Source organism: Aricia agestis, chromosome 22 (assembly GCF_905147365.1).
Source record: "Aricia agestis chromosome 22, ilAriAges1.1, whole genome shotgun sequence".
Lineage (NCBI taxonomy): Eukaryota > Metazoa > Arthropoda > Insecta > Lepidoptera > Lycaenidae > Aricia > Aricia agestis.
Window position 1 is genome coordinate 6517617 of NC_056427.1, and position 10589 is coordinate 6528205.

Sequence of the window (10589 nt, forward strand, 5' to 3'; positions counted from 1 at the left end):
GTCTAAAGTGGGCGAAAAAAATTTTTCGTTTATCTTTAATGCTTTGTATTTTCGAGAAAAATACTCGGCATGGGATTCATAGCCTTATTAAATGGATGTATCCAGTACTTTCTGTGTCGTAAATTTAAAACCGAGTAATGTCTTTTACAAATAAGCAATTTCTTTCAAGTTTCCATATCCATACCAGAGCACGTCCATTCACAATAAAAAATCACGTGGAACTGGTTACCCTACCAAAACGCTGTTTTTCGCGACGCCGCGCGTTGCAACGCGGTTATGTGTTCCGGCCCTAACTAACGCACACGTTTGTTTTTCTCCATACGGAAAGAATTCCGGACGGACGTTTCAAATGCAAGCCGACGCTTAATAATATTATTAGTATGGAACATGGATAAACTTCCTGTCGGTCTGTCCGTCTGAATGGCATACAATAAATTAATTATTTATTTATGTATGAGTCGGTCAGTAAAGATTTAACGATTTGTATGTCATAAAATAAAGAATTTAGATTACAAATTAATGTTTAAAGTATCTGTTTTATGTCTCCATTTCACGTTGGCCAATGATGGCCAAACAGGTGAAAACAAACGTGTAGAATATAGATATTCGGCTATGATTAGCCAGTCGACGAGTCGCTAAAGTTGACTTTCTGATCGCGGGTAGCGACCGCGACCGACAAAAGTACAAATAAAATTACAATTTATGTCAAAGTCCGTAGATTTAAAGAGAGTGTACTGCGCACACACTTCGGCATTACTATTCCATTGTGACTTGGAACGTAGCCTGGTTTCAATGAAACCGGCCAGCGACCATAGACCGCCGAATCCATACTAATATTACAATTGCGATCGAATCTGTCTGTCTGTTACCTCTTCACGTCCGAACCGCTGAACAGATTTTGCTGAAAGTTGGCATGGAGATAATTTAAGTCCCGGGAAAGGGCAAAATATACTTTTTATCCCGGAAAAACGTACGGTTCCCGCGCGATAAACGAGTTCACCATAGTCGTTTAGAAACAAGATTTAATTAAACAGAATTTGTTTACGGACAAATGTCCGTATTCCGAAAAGATTTCCGGAAAAGTGTCTCCGTGACCGGACTGTAATGAGTTGTTTGTCATTAAGTGTTTATATTGTTCATTAATTGTCGACTTGGGCGGGGGTCCGATTCTTGTACTTCGAATTCGATTTTTTCACTCGTGAATGAGTTAGGGGGTAACTGACAGGCAAATAGACACAATTTCGTATGTATACTCATATTATAAACGCGAATGTCTGTCTGTCTATTACCTCTTCACATCCAAACCGCTGAACCGATTTTGCTGTTTGTTATCCAGATACTTTAACTTTTAAGTCCCGTTATATAGTTGACGCTAAAGTTTTATAATTTTTTTTTTTTTTTTATGAAATAAGGGAGCCGTTTGGGTCACCTGATGGAAAGCAACTTCCGTCACCCATGGACACTCGCAGCATCAGAAGAGCTGCAAGTGCGTTGCCGGACTTTTAAGAGGGAATAGGTTAATTGAGGAGGGTAGGAAAGGGAAGGGAAGGGAATAGTTGAGGGTAGGGAAAGGAATAGGGTAGGGGTTAGGGGATTGGGCCTCCGGTAAACTCACTCACTCGGCGAGACACAGCGCAAGCGCTGTTTCACGCCGGTTTTCTGTGAGAACGTGGTATTTATCCGGTCGAGCCGGCCCATTCGTGCCGAAGCATGGCTCTCCCACGTATAAAATGAAATATAATAATTTATGACTTTATCGTCTACTTTATGTTGTCAGTAACTCAGTACCTATCCTTACTGCAGTAACATTATCAATAATTAGTGTTTATCAATTAATATAGACACAGTATATCCTTACACAATTAAACTAGTCCTCCGGGAACTGCAGTAATCCGGTTATTAGTATAAATTATAACCGGTTTTAGCCGGCTCGAACTAGTTATAGGCGGTTTACAGTGGTACAGTTTGAGGTTATGTTAATGATGTGATTATATTATATTTGAGCGTTTTAGAAGTTATTTTAAAACTGATAACATTCTTTGGTATGTTATTATTCAACTATTGGGAGAGCCATGCTTCGGCACGAATGGGCCGGCTCGACCGGAGAAATACCACTTTCTCACAGGAAACCGGTGTGAAACAGTACTTGCGCTGTGTTTCGCCGATTGAGTGAGTTTACCGGAGGCCCAATCCCCTACCCAATTCCCTTCCCTACCCTCCCCTCCCCTCCCCTATTCCTTTCCCTTCCCTAAGCTCCCCTATCACCCTATTCCCTCTTAAAAGGCCGGCAACGCACCTGCAGCTCTTCTGATACTGCGAGTGTCCATGGGCGACGGAAGTTGCTTTCCATCAGGTGACCCGTTTGCTCGTTTGCCCCCTTATTTCATAAAAAAAAACTACTTACATCCATACTACTAATTATTGTGTCTGTCTGTCTGTTACCACTTCACGGTTAAACCGCTCAACTGATATAGCTAAAATTTGGTATGGGAAAGGACATCTTAGATAGTTTTTGTTGGGGAAAAATGTACAAAATTTTATCCGATATCCGATGCAACCGAGCCGCCATCTTGGATTTATATTTTATTAGATATTGCTAGCAACTCGCGATTATTGCAGGCAACGGCTAGCTATATGACAAAACAACATCTGGCGGGCCATCTATATCAGGTCCCACCGTCCTATGCGACCAAGCCGCCATCTTGGATTTATATTTAAGTAGATATTGCTAGCAACTCGCGTTTATTGCAGGCAACGGCTAGCTATATGACAAAACGGTGGGCCATCTATATCAGGTCCCACCGTCCGATGCGACCAAGCCGCCTTCTTGGATTTATATTTTAGTAGATATTGCTAGCAATATCTACTAAAATATACTACACCGGTTTCGGTAACGGTGGCCGGTTTCATTGAAACCAGGCCAGCTACGCAGGAATAATTTTATAGTGCCCAAGTGTGTGCGCAGTACACAAGAGCACTCTCTATTCCTTTACTCTCATAACCCAGTGGGACGGCAGACCGACACGACTGGCGTCTGACCCATCCGATGGATCATCTTACTTGTCAGACAATCAGGTGATCAGCCTGCACTATCCTAACCAAACTTGGAAATAATACGTTTCCAACGCGGGAACCGAACCCACGACCTCCGAGTCAAGAGCCGATCTATGAACCACTGGACCACGGAGGCGTTAGGCTAAGGCTAACTATATGACAAAACAACATCTGGCGGGCCATCTATATCATATCCCATCCTACAGATAGTTGATCGATTACACCTGCGCCGGCGGCTATCGACCTGTCGCCGCGACCGGTTGTTGTGACGCGGACGGCGTTATGCGATGCGACTAAGTACCATGCCACACGATGCGGTGCGGCGCCTGACCGATGCCGCACCGGTTTCCTACATAATATATGTAGCGCGTACCGGAATCAAGACGAGGCGGGGAGAATCAGTTGTCAAATTTAGCATAAAATATGCTAAATTGGTAACACTGGCAGTGCTGGAGCTCGAGTCCGTCGCTGCTACGGCACTGCAAAACGTTGTGGCACCGCACTCAGCCGGCCTGTAGTCCGGCGAGATTGCCTCCGTTGCGGCGCCGCGTCGTGTGGCATGGCTGTAAGCCGGACGCCATCTTGGATTTATATTTAGCTAGATATTGCCCACAACTCTTCTGTGCTGAAATTCGTTCGCATAGGAACCCTACAGTGCTTAACAGACAGCCTAAAACCAAATATATATATTATAGAGAAAAGAAGGACGCATGACCGATTTTATAGTGCCCAAGTGTGCACGTACTCAATAGCAGATCTCATCCGTTACTCTCATAGCCCAGTGGAACGAATGACTAACACTAGTAAGAGATCAGGCGCGTTTTTAAATGCCCATCCGACGCATGGATCATCTTGTCACACAGTCAGGTGATCAACATTGTACTAATTAAACTTTTTCCAACGCCGGAATCGAATCCACAACCTTCCCAAATCTAAACCACTGCGCCACAAATGCCTACCTGTGTATGACATGTTATCAGATAAATCAAACTTCGGAGTGACATGACATTATTTCCGGAAACTTAGGCGGAAACGCAAAGTTTAAGGGACACCCGTCTACATTATGTAGATTAAAGTTAAATATGTGGCATAGTTTGGCTTATGTGAAATATATCGTTCGTTTGTATTGATCTCGGTTAGAAACGACCAAGGTCTACAGAAAATCGGCGTAAAATAACAGTAATTTGAACGTTATCAAAAAATTGGGATGAACCTTTAGTTAGGTACTAATTAAAGGTTCATCCCAATTTTGCGCGTCCCATTTGCAAGTTTCTTACGCCGGTTCTTCTCGCCGGGCTATTTTCCGAATCAGTGTTACGAGTAGGCATCTACAATCATCAGACTTTCAAAAAGTGTATTCATGATAAAAAGATATAATATTATAATATTTTTTACTTATTTTTAGGGTTCCGTACCTCAAAAGGAAAAAACGGAACCCTTATAGGATCACTTTGTTGTCCGTCTGTCCGTCCGTCCGTCTGTCAAGACCCTTTTTCTCAGGAACGCGTGGAGGTATGAAGCTGAAATTTATATCAATTACTCAGGTCTACTGTCCCTTGAAGCTGTGAAAAAATCAAACTTCTAAGCCAACGCAATCAAAAGATACAGCCGTTTATGCCGCAAATTTTCGACACTTGCAAGGGAATCAAAACCTACAGGGTGCTTCCCGTGAACTCAGAATCTTGAAATTTGGTACGAAGCAACGTCTTATAGCATAGATAAAGGAAAAATTACGAAAACCATAAATTTTTAGTTACATCACATAATATATTTTTTTTTAATAATTTTAAACTTACTACCCATTTCCTCATAAACGCGTAGAGGTATTAAATTGAAATTCATACCAAATACTCAGGTCTATAATACCTTTAAGCTGTAACAAAATCAAACTTCTATGTCAACGCAATCAAAAGAAACAGCAATTTAAGCTGCATATTTTGAAACTCGCAAGTACTCGCAAGGGAATCAAAACCTAAAGGGTACTTCCAGTCGACCTAGAATCTTGAAATTTGGCATGAAGCAACGTTTTATAGCACACATAAAGGAAAAATTCCGAAAACCTTAAATTTTTAGTTACATTACAAAATATATATTTTTTTAATAAATATAAACTAATTACTTTTTTCCTCATGAACGCGTAGAGCTATCAAGTTGAAATTCATATCAAATACTTAGATCTAATTGCCTTTAACCCGTGAAAAAAAAAAAAATCTAAGTCAACGCAAAAACGCAAAACGCAAAAGTACAACCATTGATACCGCAAGTCGCGACCGACCGCCGCCGCCGCCGATAGTCTGCTGCAAGGCTAGTATAAGTGTTTCAGTTATATTATAGATAAATGATATGTGTTAATATAAAATAAAGGATTACTAAAACGATAAAGAGATCTTTGTCTTAAATTTATGCTCCTCCATCTTTCCCCATTGTAATGTTATGAATTTCATTTTGCAATAAAAATACCATAGTTATGACTCGATTGTCGTAATGAACGAACTTTGTAAACCTTGCAGGTTTGTACGGAACCCTCGGTGCGCGAGTCCGACTCGCACTTGGCCGGTTTTTTTTATTAATTAATTATCAATTCGTAGATGTGTCTGTCTGTTTGTTAGTAACAACTTTACGCGTAAACGGGTGAAATGATTTGCATTAAACTTGGTATTTATTTATTTATTTTTATAGACTCACCAACAGAACAGCATACGAGTATGTGACATTTTTTGTACTTACATGAAATTTGTTTACAGATAAAATGAGTTCTAATGACATGTGAAGTACCGCGTGCGTTGGTATGCGACAAAAATTAGACGAGATGAGATATAGTGAATATTATGGTGATAAATGATAATCATAAAAATATGTGTGTAACAAAAAAGATATCTTGTTTTTTAAACAAATAATACGCTGAAATAAAACTAATACTAGTATCACAAAAATTAAAATATAACTGTGACAGTACACTAAGTAGTAAATTATATTATAATTATAGTAGTTTCAACTTTACTTGACCGTGGGATATTTATTAAAATAGTGTTTAAGATTTCTCTTAAAATAACTAAGCTTATCAGAGAATATACAGATGTCGGGATAGTCGGATATAGCATTGTAATACACAATCTTCTGAGTGGTGCATAGTGACCCAGGTGGTATGAAGATATACTTTGAGAGACGGAAAAATACGTAAGATAGTCCTTGTTACACAAATAATGTACGATTTCTGCGATGTTTCTTTTACTATACATCAAAATCTACGCTGTAAAACTCCAAAAACAACAAACCCTGGTTCCATCACTCTAACACCATCCTCGACCGGACGCGGCGCGGGCCGGTCAACGCCGTGTGAATCATTCATGAATGTACGAGAGATCTTCAAAACTACGTAACTTTTAAACCGTTAAAAATGAAGTTTAAATAACATACATCAATCTGTCCACACTATAACTCACTTATCTTCAAAACCCTCGCCATAAAACTCCAAAAACAACTTTTCTTGGTTCTCTCTCTCATGCACCATCCTCGACCGGACGCGGCGCGGGGTGCGGGACTTACGCGCGGGGGGAGGGGTTACGTTCGCGGTCGTCGCCGTGTGAATATTCATTCATGAATGTTGTTGAAATGAGATCGGGTTACTAGTTTGAGGCTCGGGCAAGCGCGAGTCGGTCTCGCGTGCGAAGGGTTCCGTTATACAGGGTGTAACAAAACTAAGTGATAATACTTTAGGGTGTGTATGAGTCCCCTGTATAGAGTTTACTGTGAAAATAGCAGCGCTGAAAGTGTAACTTTTTAAACTTTTGAATTGCCAAACACATGACGCTGGGACGTAGAAGTCTAGCTATAGCGGTTCTTGAGATACAGTCTAGACACTAGACAGACAGACAGACAACGAAGTCTTAGTAATAGGGTCTCATTTTTACCCTTAGAGTACGGAACCCTAAAAAGAAACCTTGAACTTATAAAAGCAAATTAAACGGAACCTCATCGAACCTATCTACCTATACGCCCCATCGAAGTCTTAAGACAGATAGACATGAATACTATGTATAACTATCATATGCTAACTAACAGCCGTTCCCAATATTTGATCTATCTCTGGTTTTGCCCTACTAGAGATAGGAATAGCTCACATTAGACATTAGAGCATATATTTTATGTCTATTGTGAGCTATTTCTATCTCTAGTAGGGATAAACCAGAGATAGATCAAATATTGGGAACGGCCGTTAATCGATATCCAAATTAATATTATAAATGCGAAAGTGTGTCTGTCCGTCTGTTACCTCTTAATGACATAGGATGCTTTTGATTATCCTGGCAAACGAAGACGACATAATATTTTATTAGTAAAAATGCGACATTTTGCTATCTGTTATTCTATTATTACATCGAATGGCATAAATTCGCAAACCCAATAAAAATATTCCGCCATTGTGTTGTAAATTATCAAGCGGAACCGGAAGTCGTCGGTTTCCCGCCAAAACGTGTGTGATTTTAGGGTTCCGTGCCCAAGGGGAAAAGCGGGACCCTATTATTGAGACTGTCCGTCTGTCTCCAGGCTGTATATCAAGAAACGCGATAGCTAGAGAGTTTAAACATCCACAGATTATGAAAAATAAAAATGGGAAATTTTCCCATACATCAAACGTGATTTTTTTCTATTTTTTTCTTGATATAATAATGGCAACATATTATAAGCACTTGAGACATTCATTATACAATTATTGTACTCAAATAATTAATTAGCGTTATTAAATTAAATAAAATTTTATTGGAGCTGTACACAAAACACTTTACTTACACAATTCTTTGCTTATTTTTGGTCTTTAAGAGTAGTACGGGGGCCCTGAACATTTTTTTTTTTGCAACAAAACTTGGTTGACTACTGAACCCTAAAACGGAACCCTAACAAGCTGATTTTTGTATATTGATAGGTTAATAGTTATATACTTAATTTAAGAGTAACATTGTCCTACAAATAGAACAATCCATATTTTAGGACCATCAAATCAAAGTATGAAATCCTTTCTATTTCTGTTATATATAGAAATTCATTTAAATGTTGATCGCAGATAAAAATGTTGTTCGTCTTATCAAAATGAAGCTACTAGTTTTTATTATTCGTAGGAAGCTACTCCCTAAACACTAGCTTGATAGTAATAAAAAAAAAATGTGCTAGGGCTCCCTGACTATACGGAACTTATCAAGCGCGAGTCCGACTCACGCTTGCCCTCTTTTTTCGCCGTGACGTCACATCCTGCGGGCACATCGGCAAATTGTGCGGTTTCTTTGCGGAGAATACAAATTACGAAGTGAGTTATACGGAAATTTGTTTAATGTGAAATCGGGAACATAAGTTTTCGTAATGGCATGATCCTCAGATTTTCCCATATAATTTGGTAAATATAATGCAGAGCTTTTCAACCTGTGGGTACTTGTATAACTATTATCTATTCTGAGCTGTGGGTTGCGACCTAGGGCAGGCAGGGCTCGGCAAGTAATTTTAGGTGGGGTCCTGTAGTGTCTAAACCATGAAGTTAATATACCTAGCGGAATAGAGCAACAATCTCGAGCTGTCAAACGTAAACGAAATTGGTTTCATCTGTGTGTAAAACTATGTGTACGTATACACTTACACAAGCATGATTGAACATGATTTCTATGAGATTGAATTGTCAACGTGCGGCACGTGCCGACTGGACGTCAAAAAAAGAGAGTGCTGCTCTCATGTATCACACGTCTCTTTTTACCACGCAGTGTTACTGATAGTGACATCTCTCTTGCTCATTCCTTTGTTTCTTTATTCTGCTAGGTATATTAACTTTATGATCTAAACACACTAGACCGAAGTTACGCGGCGTAAATTCCGCATGATTACACCCGCAATGTATTTTAAATTACTGATGACACACTATTTCATTGCGTTCCGTCCGTATTTTGTATGCGTTTGACATTGCGGACATAATCATGCGGAATATCCGCCGCGTAACTTCGGCCTAGTATGTTTAGACACTAAGAAAATTGTTAACCTATAGCATAGCTTTTATCGCCGGCTTCGAGCGCGGCGACCGAATCAAGAAATTCCGTAACGAAAATAAGCCTAACACTGCATCGTCTAACGTCGTTTCAGTTCGGCAGACTTTGGCACTGTGTTTGTGTGCGTGCGACTAGATTGTTTTATTTTTGCAATAGCTTCACCGCGGCAGTATTTTTTAATAATTTATTACGTATCGATAACTATCGAGTATCGATATCGATTGCAACGACATCGCACATCACTTAAGCTCTCGAATGTTAACTTTTTAATTTATCAATAGTTAATGGAATCAGGCGTTACTTTGCGGAAATCCATAGTTTAAATTTAGTTTGTTATTATTTTTAGCAATATTCCGCGATAACAACTTCCACCTTTAAGTAAATGAGTGAGTGTACGCATAGGCATGCGTACAGCACCTCCCTCCTCCCACACTGTCACTTAACTTAACGGACGTTGTTCGTAGAGTCCACATCCTGAGGATGCTCCGGTGTTGGGGCGAAACGCGCGTCGAGGTTTTCAACCTGCATGGTGGTGAGGGGCCTTGCACGGATTTGCCAACATTATTGCTTGTGTGGTGGTGGTGTTTGCAAGTTCTTGCATGCGAGTGTACACATAGGCAGTGTGGTAGGAGGGAGGTGCTGTACGCATGCCTATGCGTACACTCACTCATTTACTTAAAGGTGGAAGTTGTTTTCGCGGAATATTACTTAAAATAATAACAAACTAAATTTAAACTAAGAAAATTTTAACGAGGTCCAGAAAAATCACTTGTCCTATGTAGCTTAAAAATATTATTATAATCTAAAAAGGTCCTCATCAGCTATGTTTTAATACATTACAATATTTCGCGGTCCGAGATTAGACCTTTCGCGGTACGCAAAAAGACCGAGGTCCACCTGTTGCCTACCACTGCTCTAGGGGTTCGCGAAGCTTCTCTAGAACTATTTCATTTTCATCAATTCACTTTAATTAGTAGCTTGATACACCACAATATACATAATTTTATCAAGAAACGCTTAAAACTCCTTTAGAATTACAATAAAATTCAAAGTATTTTTTTTTTCAATTGAAAGATTTATTTAATTCAAAATGAAAAAAAAAACACCATTTGTTATAAAGAAAATCTTAAAGGAAAAAGAAAAATAACAAAGTTGTGAAAAAAAAAAACAAAAAAAGTTGTTCACTGTTTCCGCCCGGGATCGAACCGGGGGCCTTGTGCGTGTGAAGCACACGTGATAACCACTACACTACGGAAACTTGAAAATAAGTAGCGAAATTATTGATTGGTATGTGCAATAAGTGAAATTGACTGGAGATAAGGAGTCATAACATTTAGTAACATTTTAATAATTACTTAAATTTAATTAATGATTGAAGTTTAATCATAATTTAGATATAAGCTGTATGTAGGTAAGTACTATAACAGAAGTTCATTGGACTTGCGTAATTTGGTCGCGTTTAGTCAAACCAGCCAAGTGCCAACATAATATCACGAATGGACATAATTC

General features: G+C 39.3%; 1 long non-coding RNA gene and 1 other non-coding gene across 2 annotated transcripts; one reads left to right on the forward strand and one right to left on the reverse strand.

The window, feature by feature from the left end:
* Positions 1–183: 183 nt before the first annotated feature.
* Positions 184–4223, forward strand: LOC121738168. The gene is made up of 3 exons (XR_006037255.1): positions 184–262; positions 1640–1643; positions 4214–4223. It is a non-coding gene; the product is annotated as an uncharacterized LOC121738168 (long non-coding RNA).
* A 6042-nt stretch (positions 4224–10265) lies between these two features.
* On the reverse strand, positions 10266–10338 carry Trnav-cac. Its single transcript has one exon. It is a non-coding gene; the product is annotated as a tRNA-Val (tRNA).
* Positions 10339–10589: the final 251 nt, after the last annotated feature.